The sequence below is a fragment of the Phyllobates terribilis genome, unplaced genomic scaffold (genome assembly GCF_046119375.1).
Source record: "Phyllobates terribilis strain yellow unplaced genomic scaffold, ASM4611937v1 Scaffold_10__3_contigs__length_209671492, whole genome shotgun sequence".
Classification (NCBI taxonomy): Eukaryota; Metazoa; Chordata; class Amphibia; order Anura; family Dendrobatidae; genus Phyllobates; species Phyllobates terribilis.
This window is the reverse complement of record NW_027362770.1, coordinates 127398762-127421412: the sequence shown is the minus strand read 5'-3', so window position 1 is coordinate 127421412 and position 22651 is coordinate 127398762.

The following is a 22651-nucleotide window of genomic DNA, read 5'->3' as shown; positions in this document are numbered from 1 at the left end:
CTTGCATAGCCTGGGCATTTTTTCAGATCGATAAAGATGACCCAACTCGTGTTATCTGTAACATTTGTCAGCAAAAGCTAAGTAGAGGCCAAAAAATACATAGTTTGAGTACTTCATGCATGAACCGGCACATGGACATGAAGCATAAGTTGCAGTGGGAAGCTCAGTGTGCTACAATGCGGTCTAGCCGGCCGGGCCAACCACCGTCTGCCATATCTTGTGCATCCGCGGCCTCTTCATCCTCTGTGACTGGGGGGACAGCAGTCACACCTGTTTTGGGGCGCAGACCTGCCACCTCTTTACCCGCAACAGCCAGCGTGATTGGCAGGTCATCATTTTCTTTGGAGGTGGTAACACCAGCTGGTCTTGAGCGCTGTCCGACATCGATAGCACCACCTTTGGATCAAGGCAACCTAACATGTCCGCCTGCATCTTCCTCACAGACCGGCAGTTTGCCGGGGACACCCTTATCAACCCCGTCTAAGCACAATAGCCAGCCCTCGGTCCCTCAGATGTGGACAAGTAAAAGACCATTTCCTCCTAGCCATGAGAAAGCTAAGAGGTTGAATTTCACCATCTGCAAGCTCTTGGCTACAGAAATGCTGCCTTTCCGCCTGGTGGACACAGAGGATTTTCGAGACCTTATGTCCGTCGCAGTGCCCCAGTACCAGATGCCCAGTCGGCACTACTTCTCAAAGAAAGGTGTGCCTGCGCTCCACCAGCATGTCGCACACAACATCACCGCTTCTTTGAGAAACTCTGTGTGTGACAGGGTGCATTTCACCACAGACACTTGGACGAGTAGGCATGGACAGGGGCGTTACATGTCGCTGACTGGGCACTGGGTAACTATGGTGACAGCAGGACAAGGGGCTGCTGTCCAAGTCTTGCCGTCCCCACGAGTTGTGCGTCAATCCTCTTTATGTCATTTTTCCTCCACTGCTTCTGCCTCCTCAACCTCCTCTCGGTCTTCCACCTGCACCCAAAGCCTGTCTGGTCATGCCACAAGCTTTCTAACTGCGCAGAAGGGATCCTGCACACCTCCTTACTATGCTGGCAGTAGGGCTCAACGTCATCAGGCGGTTTTTACATTGAAATGTCTGGGAAATGTGAGTCACACAGCTGAGGAGTTGTGGTCAGCTCTGGAGAACCAATTTCATGAATGGTTGTCTCCACTGGACCTGAAACCAGGGAAGGCCGTGTGCGACAATGCTGCAAACCTGGGTGCGGCCCTTCGCCGGGGCAATGTCACACACGTGCCTTGTATGGCTCACGTGTTGAACCTGGTTGTCCAGCAATTTTTAGCCCACTATCCCAGACTAGATGGCCTTCTGCAGAGGGCACGGTCGCTGTGTGCTCACTTCCGCCGTTCGCATCCCGCAGCTCAGCGACTTACATCTCTACAGAAGTCGTTGGGCCTGCCACTTCACCGGCTAAAATGCGATGTGCCTACCCGGTGGAATTCAACTCTGCACATGTTGCAGCGACTGTGGCAGCACCGACAAGCCCTGGTGCAATACGTTCTGACGTATAGCCTGGGCCAACGAGATTCAGAGGTGGGGCAAATCACGCTGGAGGAGTGGTCTCAGATCAGGGACCTATGCACCCTTCTGCACAGTTTTGAAATGGCGACGAAGATGTTTAGTGCTGACGATGCCATTATCAGCATGACTATTCCGGTGATTTACATGCTGGAGCACATGTTAAACAGAATTCGGAGTCAGGTGGTGGCACAAGAGGAGGTGGAGGAAGTAGAGGAGGAGGAGTTGTATGCGGAAGGGCTAACATCTGCAAGGTCCAGACGGTCGGCAGCACCAAGGCGGCAGGCATGTGAGGGTGGGGGAGATGGTTTTACCAGGGCGCATGGTAGCAGCCAAACTAGTGAGGAAGGTGCAGGAGCCCAGGAAGAAGTGGAGGACGAACTGATGGAAGACTCATCAGATGAGGGAGACCTTGATCACATTTCTGTTGTGCGAGGTTGGGGGGAGAGGACAGAGGAAGGAAGCATGATTGTTACCTCGCCACCAACACAACAGGGACTTGGTGCTCCTGGATGCGCAACACACATGAGTGCCTTCTTGCTGCACTACCTGCAACATGACCCTCGAATTGTGAGAATTAGAAATAATCCTGACTACTGGGTTGCCACACTGTTAGATCCCCGGTACAAAAGTAAATTTGCAGAAATTATTCCTGCCATAGAAAGGGATGCACGCATGCAGGAGTATCAGCAGAGACTGTTGCAGAATCTTACATGTGCTTTTCCACAAAATACCAGTGGTGCACGTAGTGAATCTCACAGTTCCAACTTGCCAACCGTGGGACCGTCAAGTGTTCAGCACTCAAACCGTAACAGAACCACAGTATCTGGTGGTAACATCAATTTTGCGGAATCATTTCACCACTTTTTTAGCCCATCCTTTGCAAGGCCACAGGAGACAAGAAGTCTGACACATAGTCAACGCCTAGAGACGATGGTACAGGAGTATCTCCAAGTAAACATTGAAGCCACGACTGTGTCACTGGACCCTTGCTCTTTTTGGGCTTCCAATCTGGATAAATGGCCGGAGCTAGCCACTTACGCCTTGGAGATCTTGTCATGCCCCGCAGCCAGCGTTCTGTCTGAACGTGTGTTCAGCGCTGCTGGTGGTGTGCTGACAGATAAGCGCACGCGGCTCTCCACTGATAATGTAGACAGACTCACGTTCATAAAGATGAACAAATCATGGATCCGAAACGACTTTTCTACCCCTGTGTCATCCTGGGGAGAGTAAAAGCTTGATGATTGTTTAAAATCACCCTACCAACCGTTTTAAGCTTTCAAATTACTAATCATGTTTATCTGTATCTTGACTGGAAAATAATTTGGGCTTTGTAGCAGTGTGCAGCACTGATCCTATTAGGCCATCTATAATAAGCTCCACCAGATTTAAAATTAAAAATAATTTTTAGCTGCATCTAGCCCGGAAAATAATTTTGGGGCTCCGAGATGCGCAAGACACATAAGTGCCTTCTTGCTGCACTACCTGCAGCATGACCCTCATATTGTCAGAATTCGAAGTAATCATGACTACTGGGTTGCCACACTCTTAGATCCCCCAAACTTTTCGATCAACCTTTTCATTTTAATAAAGACCAAAAAAATGGTCATTTTTGAAATTATAAGCATTAGCAGGTTGTTAGAAACTGAAATCAAACAGTTTTCAACTCAAAACTTTATTCTAGGTGATGTTACATTTTCACATAGGACCCCTTGTTCGAAAGGAGCTTCTGAACTCTCTCGTCCATTGAATTTGTCAGGTTTTGGATGGTTTCTGCTTCAATTGTTTTGCATGAGGACAGAATACCCTCCCAGAGCTGTTGCTTAGATGTGAACTGCCTCCCGCCATCATAGACACTCCTTTTAATGATGCTCGAAAGGTTCTGAATGGGGTAGAGGTCAGGGGAGCATGGGGGTCACACCATAAGTTTGTCCCCTTTTATGCCCATATCAGCCAGAGATGCAGATGTTTTATGTGCAGCATGAGATGGTGCATTATCATGCAGAAAAATGATCTTGATGTGAAATACACGGTTCTTCTTCTTGAACCATGACAGGAAGTGCTGTTTGAGAAAATCCACATACATTATGGAGTTCATCTTTAGCGCCTTCAGGGATCCTAAAGGGGCCGACAATCTCTCTCCCCATGATTCCAGCCCAAAACATTACTCCACCTCCTCCTTGTTGGCGCTGTAGCCGTGTTTGCGTGGGGTGTCCATCAACCAGCCATCCTCCACTCCATCCATCTGGACCATCGAGCGCTGCACGGCACTCATCCGTGAACAAAACAGTTTTGAAATCAGTCTTCATGTAATGTTTGGCCCACTGGAGCCGTTTCTGCTTGTGTGAAGTGGATAGAGGAGGTCGACAGGATGGCGTATGCACAGCTGCAAACCTCTGAAGGACCCTGCATCTTGTTGTTCGGGGGACGTTGGAGGCACAAGCAGCTTCAAAAACTTGTCTGCTGCTATGACAAGGCTTTTTTGCCGCTGCTCTTTCAACCTGACGTAATTGCCTGTAGGAAAGAGTCCTCAATTTGCCCTTATCAGCACGCACACGTGTGTACTGTGAATCAGCTACATACTTCTTGATTGCCAAGACACTTCATCCTGATCATCGCACAATGTTGATTGTAGTCATGCCTTGACCTAAACACTCCACAATTTGTTGCTTCTCAGCAGCCGACACATCCTTTTTCTTTCCCATTTTGGCAGAAAATGTAGGCTGCTGAATAATGTGAGAGAGCCTTCTTAAGTAGTCTTGCCTTTCATTGGACACACCTGACAAACTAATTAGCACTGGTGTCTGCAATTGCTTACAGTGATATAAAGAGCCCTGACACACATCACCATCAATGAGTTTAACTGACAAACAAACAAATTCTTCCCTTATCACTCCTAAACACTTTTTGCATAATAATTTGGAACACAGTGTACATGTGCTTTTCCACAAAACACCAGTGGTTCACGTAGTGAATCTTACAGTTCTAACTTGCCAACCGTGGTCTGTATGGAGTTGTTCAATAAAGGGCCCAAAATTAAGATAACATAGATGGGAGAGGTCTCTATGAATAGGAATTCCTAAGTATTTGATACCCTGTGAGGGCCAGGCAAAGGGAAAGTTGGACTGGATGGAATCCTATATGGATTTGGGGAGGGAGACATCGAGGGCCTCAGACTTCGCTGCATTGATTTTAAAATTTGACCATGTAACAAAGTGATCTATTTCAGCCATAACAGCATGGATGGATATATGTGATTGAGTGATATATACTAGGACATCATCAGCAAATAGAGAGCACTTGTACTCGGTGCCTCCCACCTCAATCCACCTAATATTGGGGTTATGGCGAATTGATGAGAGCAGGTGCTCCGTCACTAGGATGTATAAGAGAGGGGACAGAGAACATCCCTGCCTTGTCCCATTGGTGATTGTGAAAGGTGATGAAAATGTTCTGACGCGCCCCCTGGGCCTTGGGACACCCGGAGCCGGACCCTTTTTGGTGGATGCTGGTGGTTGTAGTCTTCGTGGCGGCGATCCGGTTCCGTGGCTCAGGGCGGTCAAACCAGTGGCGGAACTATTTATGTGGTTTTGATGTTTAAATGTCCGACTACGCCACCCGTGGATTGCGGTCAGAGTGAACCGCCGCTACAGGGCAGACCGCTAAGGCTGGTGTTGTGGGTGCAGCAGAGCGTAGCATAACTCCCCACGGGAGGAGTATAGCCTCAGGGCAGTGTATGCGGAGGATGGGGGTGATGGTGCAGGGCAGCAGCAGTAACGACACGGAGTCAGTGATGCAGTTCAGGGCCTTTACTCACAGTTCTTATTATCCAGACCACGTCTGCAGGTAAAGGCTGCCCACGTCGTACTGTGCTCACCAGGTGAGGGGCTCAGACAACTCCCAGATAACTTTGGAGCGCTTCACAGGACCCCCTTTGTGTGTCCTTTGTCTGGCCTTTCTTACCAACACTTCTGTCCGGCTGCCTCAGGCCTCCTCTTGGTAAACTTGGCGCCAGTTTCCCTGACCCTATGTGGTGCCTTCCTAGCGGGTGGAGCAAGGGGCTGCGCCACATAAAATGTCAGAGCCTCCAGTTTCTAGCTGAGGGTCGTTTCCTGCCTCCACTAGTTCGGGGACCGGTCTCCCCCTTTGGCCTGACCCCTCCACGCAGGTGGATTCGGGCGTGCGGTGGCGACTCGCCCGTCCGCACCCCTGGGATCCCTTCATTCCTCGTTCCTGGAGCCTTCTCCGCTCCTCTTCCTTCCTTCTCCCTCTTGCAGGCCTGGGCCTCTGTTACTAGGCCCGCCTCCGGAGCAGAGCTCATGCAGAGCCCCTGCTCCCTGCCACTTCTGCTCAGACTTCTCTGCACTGAACTAAGATGGTGCCCACCTTTTATACTCCCTTCTCAATGCACCCAGGAACTGCTTCCTCCCTGCTCCTGCACTGCAGGGTTCCCCTTCCTCAGTGTTCCCTCCCCCCACTCCAGCCAGGGACAGGGACTGTCGTGCCCATCTCAGGGGCATATTGGTCGCCCTGCCCCACGGCAATGTGGTGTAATGCATGCAGGTGTCGGGTCCTGATCCACACTCCATCCTTATCTGAGAGTGAGATATCACACCTCTGGGTGAGGTGCAATACGTCTGTAGCAACCGAGCCCTCGGTGCTACAGTTCCATTTATCTTCAGCCTAGGTGACGTATTGTGATACAGGGCCGTGATTTTGGCTATAAAAGGGTCCCCTAGACCCCTACCCCAAGCTTTTTAAGAGAATCATATATGGCGTGCCAGGAGACTCTATGGAATGCTTTCTCAGCATCCAACGAGAGTATCTACTTACAAATTTTTAACTGCATCTAGCCCAGGAAATACTTTGTGCCTAGTAGCAGTGTCTGCTAGTCAGCGGATTATCCCGGCTGTTAAGCAAGCTACACCACCTGTAGTTTGGACACTTAATTTTTTCAAAGGAAATGCTTCGGGACCACGGGATACTTAGTGAAGAGCATCAGGAGGCACCCCAAGGCATAGGGGCTGGGACTGGCACTAGGATGCCTTGCGGTGGACAGCCGAGCTCGATCCTTATAAAAGCTTTTTAACTGCAGCAGCTTTAGTGGACGCTACTGGAGCTGGAATTACGCGGCTGCTGGCATGAGACTTGCCCTCCAATAGATCCTTGTAAATGGATTTAAAGTGTATTCATTCAAATTAGAGGGACAATTTAAATTAAAAAGCTTAGAGCTGCCTACACCACAGGGGGGCTCTCTCGACCCACCAGCGGACAGGCACCAGTATTGGGAGAGGGGGGCTGGCCGTCAGGGTTCACCGCGGCTCTGGCACAAACCCGGCGACACGGAGGTGGCACGGGCAGGAGCGGACTGGCCGTCTCGGCTTCTCACTTTTTGGATTTTAGAAGGGCATGACATGCCTATATCTGTGTCTCCCCCTCCTTTTACTCCTCCACCTCTTTTCTTTTCGCATGACTATATGTACTTGTCACTTTTCCATGTGTTAGTTGTGTCTTCTGAGCAGTTTGTCAGCTTTTGGACACCTTTGAAGGTGTTTTCTATGTGTTTCAATGTGTTTTTGTTTGCCTGCCATTGGTTTTAACGGTGTTCGAAGGTGTTCGACGAACAGTTCGACGAACAGTTCGGCGAACACACGGGTGTTCGACGAACCGAACCGAACTCGAACACTACGGGGGTGGCTCAACACTAGTCCCAACGCCATTTATAAGGCAAGAAATCCCACTTATTAAACCTGACTGGGCACACCTGTGAAGTGAAAACCATATCCGGTGACTACCTCTTGAAGTTCATCAAAGCAAAAGGTGGCTACTTTGAAGAATCTAGAATATAAGACATATTTTCAGTTGTTATTTTCAGTTATTTTCACACTTTTTTGTTAAGTATATAATTCCACATGTGTTAATTCATAGTTTTGATGCCTTCAGTGTGAATGTACAATTTTCAAGTCATGAAAATACAGAAAAATCTTTAAATGAGAAGGTGTGTCCAAACTTTTGGTCTGTACTGTATATATATATATATATATATATATATATATATATATATATATATTCATCTTTTACATTTTAAAAATTGCAAAAAGGAAAATTGGCCGATGAAAAAGTTTGGGCACCCTGCATGGTTAGTACCTAGTAGCACCCCCTTTTGAAAGTATCAAAGGTTGTAAATGCTTATTGCAGCCAGACAAGAGTATTTCAATTCTTGTTTGAGGGATTCCAGCCAAGACTCTTTTAATTCTTGTTTGGGGGATTTTCACCTATTGTTCATTGGAAAATTCTTCCAGTTCTGTGAGATTCCTGAGTCGTCTTGCATGGACTGCTATTTTGAGGTCTATCCACAGATACTCAAGGATGTTTAGATCAGGGGACTGTGAGGGCCATTGTAAAACCTTCAGCTTGCGCCTTTTGAGGTAGTCTATTGTGGATTTTAACATGTGTTTAGGATCATTATCCATTTGTAGAAGCCATCCTCTTTTCAACGTTAGCTTTTTTAAAGTTGGTGTTAAGTTTGCATCAAGAATTTGTTGAAATTTCATTGAATCCATTCTTCTCTCTACCTGTGAAATATTCCCCGTGCTATTGACTGCAACACAAGCCCAAAGCATGATTGATCCACCCCCATGCTTAATGGTTGACGATATGTTCTTTTCCTGAAATTCTGTGCCCTTTTTTCTCCACACATACCTTTGATCATTGTGGCCAAATAATTCTTTTGTAACCTCATCGGTCCACAGGACTTTTTTCCAAAATGCGTCAGGCTTGTTTAGATGTTATTTTGCATACTTCTGATGCTGAATTTTATGGTGAGGATGCAAGAGAGGTTTTCTTCTGATGACTCTTCCAAGAAGGCTATATTTGTACAGGTGTCTCTGAATAGTAGAACAATGTACCACAACTCCCAAGTCTGTTAAATCTTTCTGAAGGTCTTTTGCAGTCAAGCAGGGGTTCTGATTTGCCTCTCTAGCAGTCCTTCAAGCAGCTCTCACTGAAATTTTGCATGGTTTTCCAGACCTTATCTTGACCTCTACTCTTCCTGTTAACTGCCATTTCTTAATTACATTTCAAACTTAGGAAAGGGCAACTTGAAAATGCTTCACTATCTTCTTATAGCCTTCTCCTGCTTTGTGGGTCGCCATCATTTTCATTTTCAGAGTGCGAGGCAGCTGCTTAGAAGAACCCATGGCTGCAGTTCTTTGGCATAAGGTTAGAGGAGGCTGGGTTTTTATAAAGCTGGGAAATTTGCATCACCTGGCCTTTCCTAACGGTGATAGTGAACAAGCAATAATCCTAACAGGCATTAATAAGGTCTGAAATCTTGGTCAAAGTTATCTGACCACACAAATCTCCAAGGGTGCCCAAAATTTTGCATCGGCCCATTTTCCTTTTTGGAATTTTTAAAATGTAATTAATGACAATATATATATATTGTTTTGCCTAAAATACAAAGGAAATGTGTAATTTAGGCCTTTTAGAGTTCATTTAATTTGCAACTTGATAAACTGTTCACAATAACAGTAATTTTGATCAGGGATGCCAAAACTTTTACATGCCGCTATATACCGTACATACAGGAGGTTGTACAGATATTAATACCACTTGTTCTGTGGAATATGTCAGTTTCCGTGTATATATTCTTAAAAGCATTCCTGCATACAAAAAAGAAGTAAAATAGCTTCCAGGAAAATACTGAACATTTTGCAATCTACAACTGCGCTATTTTATGTCCTTTGTGAGATCATCGAGTAAATGTATATACCCCGGAGTGCTGCATACATGTCGTCCTTAGAGCAGCGGCATTGTATATGGTGTGAATCGAGGTCCCTGTATTAATCCCTGGGGCAGAGATCACTAAATTCTATTTTAGGAACGTGAAAGAAATAAAAACAATGTAATTGTCAGCTTGTAATCGAGTACCATTTGGACAATACAATATAAGAGTTTTTTTCTTCAAGTACCCTATAAAAAAGACTGAACATAAAGATAGTCATTCCCCTCACTTGTGCTGTGTTAGAGAAGGTGAAGTAAAAATGGGAACCAGCATAAATGTATTATTTCTTGATTTTATTTTATTTTTTTACTGATTTGATTATTTTATTTATTGATTATTATCATTGCATAAATAGTACTTCCTTAAAGAAAACCTGTCACCAGGTTAAACGTTGCCAGTTTTTGTGTTTATTTTATTTCCGCTACTCCCCTGAGGTTTTTTTTAATCCGTCACATGGTTCTAGAAATATGGGTCTTTTTATTTAGTGCTAATTTTTATGGATTTTACAAGGGGACGTGGCTCTCTAGGTAATAATGCAGAGCAGCCTAAAGACACACCCCAGAGGATCTTGTGAGCCACGCCCTCTTGAAAAGACCATAAAACTGAGCCCTAAATATAAAAACCCTATATCTTTGGAACCATTTGGCGGATTTAAAAAAAAACAAAGAACGGAATACTCAGTGAAGTAGAGGGAATAAAATAAGAGCAAAAGCTGGCCACTTTTGACCTAGTGACAATTCCTCTTTAAAGTCCTAAAATATCTTCTATTATACAGAGGATAATTCTTTTACTCCACATGTGGTTGACGACAACTTTCTATTACTAGCAAATCTATTGCAGATTATGACACTTATCTTTTAGCTTCTCAGGGTGTTTTGACAACATTTTGCTCATGGAACACAGTTGCATGAGAATAGTCCTCCCTTAAATTTCCCCTAAAAAATGTGTACAGACTATACATGGGTGCATTTGCGTTGCTGCTCCTTTCAAGGCCTATGAATCTGATGGAGATAGCCTAGCATTGTACTCGGCTATCTTCGTTTTTTAGAAAGACATCAAATGGAGCTCAACACACGTATTTGACTGCTACTCAATTCAAAGCCCTTCTCACTACACTCATGTAAGGAGGAAGAACAGAGACGCTGGATTTGCCTTTTTTGCTTGATGGAGATTCCAGTGACAAGCAATCCATTACCTATACTGCGGAATGGTGATAAATATTGGTTCGGAGAAAAGCCCTTTAAAGAGAGCAGCCAAGTAATACCAGATCTTCACACCACGGCCATATGGTCCCTCCTGCCCCAATAATACTGTCTTCAAAAAAAGTTATTTTGGGGGTTTTTTGAAAATCCATTCTTAATTTTCACAGGCAGCAGAGTTCAGTTCAGTCTTTTTCTTTGTTTCTTTGTGGAATAAGGAATTCAGTTTTTTTTTAATCTGATACACCAAAAAAGAGTTTTGCAATTTTTATTATTATTTTATTATTTTAATAATTTACATAATGCCAACGTGTTCAGCAGTGCTATGCAGAGATTGTCATATTTAATTCATAATACCAAAATGTTCTGCAGCGCAGTACAATTTAGAGGTTAGAACTTACACAAACAAAATCAGCCATTACACACATACAAAATAATTTACAATGCAAACAATGGGTGTGAGGGTCCCATTCACAGAGCCTACAATCTAGGAGAAAATAGGGGTGATGCAAGATGTAAAAGTTATGGTTTTGTATGATGGCCCATCTATCTTTAGTATAAAAGAAAGGACAGCTATCATAAATTTGCATGAGTCAGTATCCCAGTATGATTGGATATGAAATTGTAATAGGGTCATTGTTTGTGGTCACCTGACAGCTCTAAAGATGGCTACCACAAAAATGCTTGGGGGTAACTTCTCCATTTTCCAGATCTCAGGGGTCATCCTGACATTCACCCTTTAACAGGAATCTGGACTTAAAGCACCACTGCAGCATTTTTTATTGCACCGCTGGAGTGGTGCTTTAAATGTAAGTCTCCTGCCCCCGTCTCATACTCACCTGCCGCCGCTTTCATCGATTTCCAGCGTCACTCCTGTCGGTCTCCAGCGAAAAGTGACCTGCTGGCAGGTCAAGTGTTTCATGGAGCGGCGTAGAGGTCACTTTTAAATACAAGTCTATGAGAGCCTTGTTCTGGCCTTGTTCTGGCCTCGTTCTGGCTCTCATAGACTTGTATTGAGACTTTGTGACGTAGTTTCTGACTTCCGGTCACTCAGAAGCTGCGCTCACAAGATGGCGGCGCAGGACCAGAGCGGTGACGAAAAATGGTGAAGACGCTGGAGGGTGAGTATATGACAGGGGGCAGTGGACTTACATTTAAAGCGCCACTCCAGCACTGAAAAAAACAAAACGCTGGAGTGGGGCTTTAACAAGGACCTCTAGGCTGGAGTCACCGAGTTAGCTTCTGTTCAGCAGTGCGAGCTGGCAATAAGAATGGTCTGGTATGCGGCTGAATACCAAAAGGTCAGTGCAGGAACAAAATAGTAAGGCAGGAGAGTAGTCAAAAAACAAGCTGAGGTAAAAAATCAGGAGTGTCAATTGGGAAGCAAATCAGGATACAAAGATGATCACAAGAGCTAGTCAAATTATAAATACGGTAGTTTAAAATTAAGATATTTAGCTCACAAATTGACCAATTCATGTATGCTGAGCAGCCAACGATAAGGCGATCCTCTTTGCTGGGAACCTAACTTAATATGATACCACTCCAGGGCTGCTAGCCCACAGTTATAAGGGTAGGTAGGATCCTGCTGTGATTAAAATAGCCCTAGACTGATGGGTGGAGTGGTCGGTCAGAGAGCCTATGCATAAATATCAAAGACTGACCATCACTTCCAAACAGAAACCAGGTTTGAACAGGTGCAAGCTAAGAGTAGCCGCCTCCAACCTATTTTCTAGAGCAGTAATGTAATTCCAATTTCACATATTTTATGTTTGCATGCCATAGCATTACAGATTGCAGCTTTATTTGTTAGATATATATGGAGGTGGCTACTCTTAGCTTGCACCTGTTCACACTTGTTTTCTGTTTGGAAGTGACGGTCAGTCTTCGATACTTAACTTACTTGTAGCCCCTCCGAGGCCAAACTGCATGAGGCAAACACTGACAAAAGTTAACTTCTGATTTCCCAGCACAGACAGAACTACAAATCACAGATGACACAGAACTAGAGTTTTCTCCTCGTGTCGCCTTCAACTAAGTGTGGCGCTGCCTGGCAGCAGAGGCAGAGACTGGAAGGGCAGGCACCAATATAAAAATGCATTGGGGGGCACGGATTGTGGGTGATACTATTAAAGGAAGAAATCTGATTCAGGATAATGTGAAAACGGGGGTGGGAAAAGAAGGGGAGTCAAAAAAAGTCTGTATGCCTGACTAAAGAGATCAGTTTTTAAGGCATGCTTAAATCTAGATGTTAAGATAACAATTTGATTGACTAGAGTATCACATTCTAGAGAACTAATGCAGTATGAGAGGAGTCTACAAGACAAAAAGTTGGAAGTTTGGATTATGGAAGTTGTTAGTCTTAGATTATTGGCAGAAAAGAGAGGACAGGTAGAGTGGTAGACAGAGATGAGGGAGGAGATGTAGTATGGTGCAGCACCGTAGAGAGCTTAATTAAAGGGAATCTGTCACCCCCTGGGAGATATCAGACCTCTACTATGGGCATACAGGTTATAGAAAAGTGAATCTATACATACCTGTAAGGCCCATAGTAGAGGCTTGATTGAAGAGAAATCTGTTTTTATAAACTCCGTTTTGCATAGGCCTGGCGTCCCCTGGACGCCAAGAAATCCCTGCCTCTCTGTTAATTATCCTCCGAAATCCCCGCCTATATGCTTAGTTATCATATTCCCCCCCTCCCCTGCATGTCATAGGGCCCTGTAACGTGCACTGTTCTCCCTCATTTGCCGGTCATGCGCAAAGCGCCCCTCACATAGAGCGCGCTTTGCTTTCTCTCAGCTCGTCTCTCCGTGCACTGCACCGCAGGGTTCTATTGCGCAGGCGTTGGGGAGTCACTGTCACTTCACGGCCCCTGCGCAATAGAACCATGCAGCCCAGTGCACAGAGAGACGGGCCGGGAGGAAGCAAAGCGCGCTCTATGTGAGTGGCGCTTTGCGCATGCCAGGGAAGTCATGGAGCACAGTGCACGTCACAGGGCCCTGTGATGTGCAGAGGAGGGGGTGATTATGATAAATACACACATATATGTGGGGATTTCAGGGAATAATAAGCACATAGGCAGGGATTTCTTGGCGTATGGGGGACGCCAAGCCTGTGCACAGCGGAGTTTATAAAAACAGATTTCTCTGCAATCAGACCTCTGCTATGGGCCATACAGGTATGTATAAATTTACTTTTCTATAACCTGTATGCCCATAGTAGAGGTCTGATATCGCCCAAGGGGTGACAGATTCCCTTTAAAGAGAGTTAAATTTATATTGTATTCTGTTATAGATGGGCAACCAACGCAGGAACTGGCACAGGGTGGAGCCATCAGTTTAATGACTGGACAGATTAACTTACAATAGATTCACCAGGAGAGAGTGTAGTTTGTTGAAGATTAATTAGTGATAAGTTGCAATAGTCAAGACAAGAAAGTATCTGGGCAACAATGAGTTTTGGCTGTGTCCACAGTAAGAAATGCATAGATTTTGGATATTTTTTGAGTTGCAAGTGACATGTAAAGGGGATGAAAATGGGTTCACCACCCTCTTACAACATCATAGACTGTTGGTATTTGAACACCTGTTGCCATCTGTTGAACTGTCCAAGACAGTTCCCATGTTAACGCTGTGATATGTTGTATTTGTTGTTTAATGTAATGCATATTTTATACTATGATATATGTGTATATGTTTGCTGCAACATCTGTGCTACAGATTCAGTGAAGTAAAAAAAACAAAGACTGAAGCAAAATACACAAATACCTAAAAGTAAATGGATAAATTGCATAGTGCATAAAAATAATGATAAATAATAAAGGGTATTTAGTAGTGTTGAGTGAGCATGCTCGACACTGCTCGGTACTCGCCCGAGCATCTCACTACTCGGGATGTTCGGCGAGCACTGAGCATTTTCGGGTTACTCGGGCAGGAGATCGGGTCTCCGCCCTGCATGTTTGACGCTCTTTTCAGAGCCAATGAACATGCAGGGATTGCCAGCCAGTCAGTCACTGTAATGCCGCAGCCATGTTGGTTGTGGGCATTACAGTGATTGGCTGGTCGCACAGCGTCACCTCGAGTATTTAAAACCAGGCGCCGCCATCTTGGACACAGTCGCTCCGGATCAGACAGTGTAGGAAGAGTGCTGCTGAGCCAAGGAGAGATTTATACTGCGAAATAGGTAGTGTAGGGTCTCTAAAGCCTGCAAAACCAAACAAACAGTCCTTCTGAGGACTAATATACATCCAGCATAGCCAGAACAATAAACAGAATTTTAGAAAGTAGCAAAAGGCAATGGTACTCACCAGCCAAGGTTTCAAGAAAAAATGCACACCAGGACACGGCCGGCCCCCTTTAGTTAGAAGGAGGTAACACAGGTGCAGAATGCTGATGAACAATCGCCCTCACCCACTCTCACTGGAGGGGCGACTGCTTAGCACTAAAACTGCACACAGATCAAACTTGCTGTAGGGTGTAATTCACACACTCACGGCACCGTGCCTAGCCAGCATCCTATTAAACGCCCCTACTATTCGACTAGGCGGGATGACCGGCCTAGTCGAATAGTAGGGGCCTACAGATCACTACCCATTCCTGCTAATACATGTGGGGACAAATGACACCGCAAGAAAGGACCTGGAAACCATCTGCAGTGACTTTGAAGACTTGGGCAAGAAAGTGAAAGAATTTGGAGCGCAGGTGGTCTTCTCATCCATCCTCCCAGTGGATGGCCATGGAACAATGAGGTGGAATAAGATTCTACAGGTGAACAACTGGCTATGTCGATGGTGCCGTCAACAAGGATTTGGATTTCTGGATCACGGAATGAATTACCTATACGATGGACTACTTGCTAGAGATGGGGTGCACCTTACGAAGACTGGAAAACATGTATTTGGAAATTGCCTTGCTGCACTCATCAGGAGAGCTTTAAACTAGAACAATGTGGGAAGGGAAGCAAAAGGCCAGAAAAAGCCATACAGCTGACAAATACTATTGAGATCTCTGCTACTGGAAGTGGAAAGGAAGAACAAAGACAAAACAATTTAAATAATAAAAATATTGGAGGAAGAGAAACCAATCACAAACTAAAATGTTTTTATACAAATGCACAAAGCATGGGCAACAAACAAGGAGAATTAGAACTACTAACGCAGGAAAAGAAATATGATGTCATTGGAATCACTGAAACTTGGTGGGACGATACACATGATTGGAATAAAAAGCTAAAAGGATACAACTTATTTGCAAGAAACAGACTTGATAAACGAGGAGGAGGTGTCGCATTGTATGTTAGAAAAGCGTATATCTGCACAGAGATTGAAGCTTCAGAGACTGGGAGTTCTGTGGAAACTGTTTGGGTAAGAATACAAGGAGAGAACAACGGAAAGGACACCATTGTAGGCATTTACTACAGGCCACCTGGGCAAGCTGAAGATATGGATGAACTCTTTATGTATCAAATGACCAAGTTCTCAAAAAAATATGACGTAGTGGTCATGGGAGATTTCAACTATCCAGACATTTGTTGGGAATCTCTCTCAAGTAAAACTAACAGGTCAAGCAAATTCTTATCCTCTCTTGCTGACAACTTTATCTTCCAAAAGGTAGGGGAGAAAACAAGGGGATCTGCTACTTTGGATCTAATCCTTATAAACAAGGAGGAAATGGTTGAGGAGGTAAAAGTGGCTGGGACCCTAGGAGGCAGCGATCATGCTATTATAGAATTTTGGATAACTAGAGGAGGAAGACATGTGAAGACTCAAACTTCAAGGTTAGATTTTAGAAAGGCAGATTTTAAGAGACTCAGAAAGAGAATAGGAGGGATCCAATGGCTGGATGTCCTTAAGGACAAAAATGTCCAGGAAGGATGGGAAATTTTTAAAAATGAGATTCTCAAAGCACAATCGTTAACAATCCCGAAAAGTAGGAAGAATGGGAAGCATTTAAGGAAACCAGGATGGATGAACACAGAACTTAAACACATGCTAAAAAGAAAGAAAGAAATGTTTATTAAATGGAAAGAGGGAGGCATATCTAAAGAAGATTATAATGCAGTCTGCAGATCCTGCAGGGCATGTATCAGGTTAGCTAAAGCTGACAATGAATTAAGGCTTGCAAGAGATGTCAAAAGCAATAAAAAAGGATTTTGGGGGTATGTCAAAAGTAAAAGAAAAGTCAAAGATGCTATAGGATTTTTACAGAATGAAAATGGAGAAATGGTAAGAGAGGATGTTGAGAAGGCCAAACTTTTTAATTCCTATTTTGCATCTGTTTTCTCTCAGAAAGAAAATGTAACATCAACTGATCTTCACTGTCCTTTTAAAGGAATAGAAGAATCCAAGTTATCTGTAAACAGAAAGATTGTGAGGGAATATTTAGCTAACATAAATGAGTTCAAGTCTCCAGGTCCAGATGAATTACACCCCAGAGTACTGAAGGAGATCGTAGAAGAAATTTTAGAACCACTCTCCATAATCTTTGAAAATTCTTGGAGAACAGGAGAAGTCCCAGAAGACTGGAGAAGAGCAAATGTTGTTCCTATCTTCAAAAAGGGGAAGAAGGTGGACCCAGGGAACTATAGGCCGGTGAGTCTGACTTCTATACCAGGAAAGATCTTTGAACAAATTATTAAACAACATGTATGTAAGTACCTGGATAAGAATGAAGTGATTAACCAGAGTCAGCATGGGTTTATAACTAACAAGTCATGTCAGACTAACTTAATTTCCTTCTATGACAGAATCACTGACTGGGTGGATCAGGGAAATGCTGTAGATATAGTATATCTTGACTTCAGCAAAGCATTTGACAAAGTATCTCACATCATCCTTATTGAAAAAATGACCAAGTATGCAATGGACCAGGCAACTGTTAGGTGGATTCATAACTGGCTTAGTGATCGGACTCAAAGGGTGATTGTAAATGGCTTCACATCCAGCTGGATGAATGTCTCAAGTGGGGTACCACAGGGCTCCGTCCTGGGACCTGTATTGTTCAACATCTTTATCAATGATTTAGATGAAGGAATTGAGGGTAAACTGATTAAATTTGCTGATGACACAAAGCTAGGAGGGATAGCTAATACTAGAGAAGAGAGAGAGAGGATTCAAAAAGACCTAAATAAACTGGAGCAGTGGGCAGCAACCAACAGAATGGTTTTTAACAGGGAAAAATGCAAAGTACTACATCTGGGCAATAAAAATGAAAAAAGCATATACAGAATGGGAGGAATAGAGCTAAGCAACAGTACATGTGAAAAAGACTTAGGTATACTAATAGATCATAGACTGAACATGAGTCAACAGTGTGATGCAGCAGCAAACAAGGCAAATACAATTCTGGGATGTATTAACAGAAGCATACAGTCTAGATCACGTGAAGTCATTATTGGTCTTTACTCCTCTTTGGTCAGACCTCATCTGGAATACTGTGTACAGTTTTGGGCACCACATTTTAAAAAAGACATAGACAAACTGGAGCAAGTTCAGAGAAGAGCGACCAGAATGGTGACTGGTCTGCAAACCATGTCCTATGAGGAACGGTTGCAGGATTTGGGAATGTTTAGCTTGCAAAAAAGAAGACTGAGAGGAGACTTAATAGCTGTCTACAAATATGTCAAGGGCTGTCACATTGTAGAAGGATCATCTTTATTCTCATTTGCACAAGGAAAGACTAGAAGCAATGGGATGAAACTAAATGGGAGGAGACACAGATTAGATATTAGAAAAAACTTTTTGACAGTTAGGGTGATTAATGAGTGGAACAGGCTGCCACGAGAGGTGGTGAGTTCCCCTTCAATGGACGTCTTCAAACAGAGGCTGGACAGACATCTGTCTGAGATGATTTAGTGAATCCTGCTTTGAGCAGGGGGTTGGACCAGATGACCCAGGAGGTCCCTTCCAACTCTACCATTCTATGATTCTATGATTCTATGATTCTATGATTCTATCCGTGCATCGCAGAGTTGTGAAGCCCCCACTCACAAGGTCACCATTACTGGGCCTGGCCATGCCCTGGCAGATAAAAAAAGTGCAAAAAATATCATATGAGGTATTAGTTGATATTTTGGCCAAAATACGTAAGCTCGCAACCCATCGTCAAGGGTCCTCACGGTTTTGCGAGTCCCTACTCTAATATTAAAAACAGAAAGCATAGCCAGAACAATAGACAGAATTTTAGAAAGTAGCAAAAGGCAATGGTACTCACCAGCCAAGGTTTCAAGAAAAAATGCACACCAGGACACGGCCGGCCCCCTTTTGTTAGAAGGAGGTAACACAGGTGCAGAATGCTGATGAACAATCGCCCTCACCCACTCTCACTGGAGGGGCGACTGCTTAGCACTAAAACTGCACACAGATGAAACTTGCAGTAGGGTGTAATTCACACACTCACGGCACCGTGCCTACACAGTCGCTCCGGATCAGACAGTGTAGGGAGAGTGCTGCTGAGCTAGGGAGAGATTTATACTGCGAAATAGGTAGTGTAGGGTCTCTAAAGCCTGCAAAATCAAACAAACAGTCCTTCTGAGGACTAATATACATCCCAGATATCAGGCAGACAAGCAGGCAGGCTGTATAGGAGACGCAGTGGTTATACCAACAAACACTGCATTACAGTCCTGTGTGCTACCGCTGCTCAAATTATTAGACTTAGCCCCAGGTCTCAGTGGCCAGGAAAAATCCTTTTTTTTTCATCTAAATCCTCTTTTTTTTTTCCTCAGTCAGACTGTACAAATACCCGTCTTATTGACCTTTTGGTATTCCACCCCCCCCCAAAAAAAAAAAATTGAGTGTGTCTATGAGTGTTCAGACACAAATATATCTGTTTAAAAGAGTCTGGTTTCGGCCAGATAACTAGAACTGTGGTTTTGCAGTTCCACGGTTCAAATCTCTGTATTATCCACTTTTTTGCCTTTTTTCACATAAAAAAAACAGTTTGAGTGTCACACTGACTGTTCAGACACAAATATATCTGTTTAAAAGATTCTGGTGTAGGCCAGAGAACTAGAACTGTGGTTTTCCTCTTCCACGGTTCAAATCTGGGTGTAATCCACCTTTTTGCATAAAAAAAAACAATTTGAGTGTCTCGCTGACTGTTCAGACACAAATATATCTGTTTAAAAGATTCTGGTGTAGGCCAGACAATTAGAACTGTGGTTTTCCTCTTCCACGGTTCAAATCTGAGTGTTATCCACCTTTTTGCCTTTTTTACATAAAAAAAACTGTTTCAGTGTCTCGCTGGTTGTTCAGACATAAATATATCTGTTTAAAAGATTCTGGTGTAGGCCAGAGAAATAGAACTGTGGTTTTCCTCTTCCACGGTTCAAATCTGGGTGTAATTCACCTTTTGTCTTTTTTAAAAAAAACAACTGTTTGAGTGTCTCGCTGACTGTTCAGACACAAATATATCTGATTAAAAGATTCTGGTGTAGGCCAGAGAACTAGAACTGTGGTTTTCCTCTTCCACAGTTGAAATCTCCTTTTTATTACCCTTTTGCCATTGATAGTGCGAGTGTAAGCTATTTTAATTCATTTACAATGGGCAAGGCGCGTGGCAAGGGACGTGGAACTGGACGTTCTGGTGATGGTGCGTGCAGAGGACGGGGCCGTGGCCAAGGTGAAAATGTGCCACAACCAACAGCCACATCTTCTCGCTCCCAGTTCTTGACAGAATTACTATGAAAGCACACAACAACACCACTATTGCGAACTGATCAGTGTGAACAGGTTATTAATTGGATAGCAGATAATACTTCCAGTCACCTGGGCACCACCACCTCCGATCTGTCTTCCACACGGTCAAGTCTTAGTAGCCGTGAGTCTCGACCGCATACTCCTCCTCACCCTGATGCTCCTTCCTCCCACCATGCAGAGTGTCGTCAGACAGCAACTCATCCAACAGTTGGACACTCTGAAGAGCTGTTCACTGGTCCATTTCCATATTTGGGCCCCTCACCTGCTCCGCTTGAAGTGGTGGAAGAGGAGATCCCATGTAGCAATGGCCAAATATTTGAACAGCCACGGCCACAGGACGGAGACGCTGGCAATTTGTCACAAGAGGTGGACGATGACGAAACACAATTGCCACAAAGTGAAGAGGAGGACCGTGGTGAGGAAGTGGAAGAGGAGGAGGCGGTGGATGATCTAGCAACTGACCCAATGTGGCAGGAGGACATGCAAAGCGAGGCCAGCAGCACACAGGGGGAGGGAGGCAGAGTACCCCAACAGGCAGGAAGAAGCAGTGTGGTGGCCGCAGACAGAAGGTGGGCAACCGTTCCCCGTAGCACCAACACGAGGGACTTTGCCAGTACAACCAGTAGGTCTGCCAGAGTCTGGAATTTTTTTAAAGACTCTGCTGATAACCCCAAAAAGGCCATTTGTACCACCTGCCAGACCAGCATCAGCAGGGTTGACAAAACTACCAGCCTGACCACCACCAGCATGATTAGCCACATGTCAGCAAAGCACCCGACTTTGTGGGGCGAACCCCAGGGTCCACGACCAGTGTCAGCGGGTGTCACCACTGCTTCTTCCGCTGTTGTGCGTGTAAGAGAACCCCCTGTTGTGCATGCAAGGCAATCCCCTGTCCATACTGCATGCAAATATGACCCCTCCTCTCAGTCTTCACTTGTTATGGCAGTTTCTCAAGAAACAGCATCAACATCCACGTCCACGTCCCACCGCAGCGTTCAATTGTCCATATCCCAGACCTTTGAACGAAAGCGCAAATTCAATTCGCAGCCAACGCCCCACAGGCCACAGTCCTAAATTCGCACATTTCACGACTGCTTGCATTGGAAATGCTGCCTTTTAGGCTGGTGGAGACGGAATCCTTCCGCAACCTTATGGCGGTGGCCGTCCCTCGGTACTCGGTCCCCAGCCGACCCTTTTTTTTCCGGTGTGCCATCCCCGCACTACACAAGCACGTGTCTCAAAACATCTGCCGTGCCCTCAACAACGCAGTTACTGGGAGAGTCCACCTGACAACGGACACGTGGACAAGTGCTTGTGTCCAGGAACGGTACATCTCCATGACGGCACACTGGGTAAACATAGTGGAAGCCGGGACCCAGTCGGACCTTGGGACCGAACACATCCTCCCCACACCGAGGATTGCGGGCCCTATGTCAGTCAGAGTTGCCCCCACAGTGTACAGCTCCTGCACATCATCCTCCTCCTCATGTTCAGCCTCCATCTCAGATATCACCACATCAGTTACAAGCTGGAAGCACTGCAGTACTGCCTCAGCCAAGCGGCAACAGGCTGTGCTGAAACTCAAAAGCTTAGGTGATAAACCTCACACTGCTTGTGAGTTGTGGACAGCTGTGAAAGAGCAGGCAGATCTGTGGCTGAGACCGCTGAACCTACATCCAGGCATGGTTGTGTGTGACAATGGCCGTAACGTGGTGGCTGCTCTGAATTGAGGCGAGATCACACACGTACCATGCCTGGCTTATGTGATTAACCTCATGGTTCAGCGGTTTCTTAAATCGTACCCCGAGTTGCCAGAACTGCTCGTCAGAGTACGCCGCCTGTCAGCTCATTTTCGGAAGTCGGCTACAGCTTCCGCCGCCCTTGCTGTGTTGTAGCAGCGTTGGCAGCTTCCGGCACACCGACTGGTCTGTGATGTCCCCACACGTTGGAACTCTACCCTCCACATGTTGCAAAGGATTTGTGAGCAGAAGAGAGCAGTTTTGGAGTACCAGCTGCAACAAGGCCGTCGATATTCAAGTCAGACTCCACACATAAGACCTCAGGAGTGGACCTGGATGTCTGACATATGTACCATTCTGACAAACTTTGAGGCATCCACCAAGATGGTGAGTGGCGATTGCGACATCATTAGCGTCAGCATCCCACTTGTCTGTCTTTTGCAACGCTCTCTGCAGAGAATTAAAGAGGAGGCATTGCAGCCAGAGTATGATGAGATGGATCAAGAAGCCGTAGCGGGCGATTACACACAGCCCAGCCTCATCTCATCCCAACGTGCATTGGGGGACAATGAGGGAGAGGAGGAGGAGGAGGAAGAACAGGAGCTGGCATCATCTGTAGACGGTAGTACCTGTACATCTGTCATACCGTCGGTTCAGCGTGGGTGGCCTGACGACAGGGGGGAGGAGGA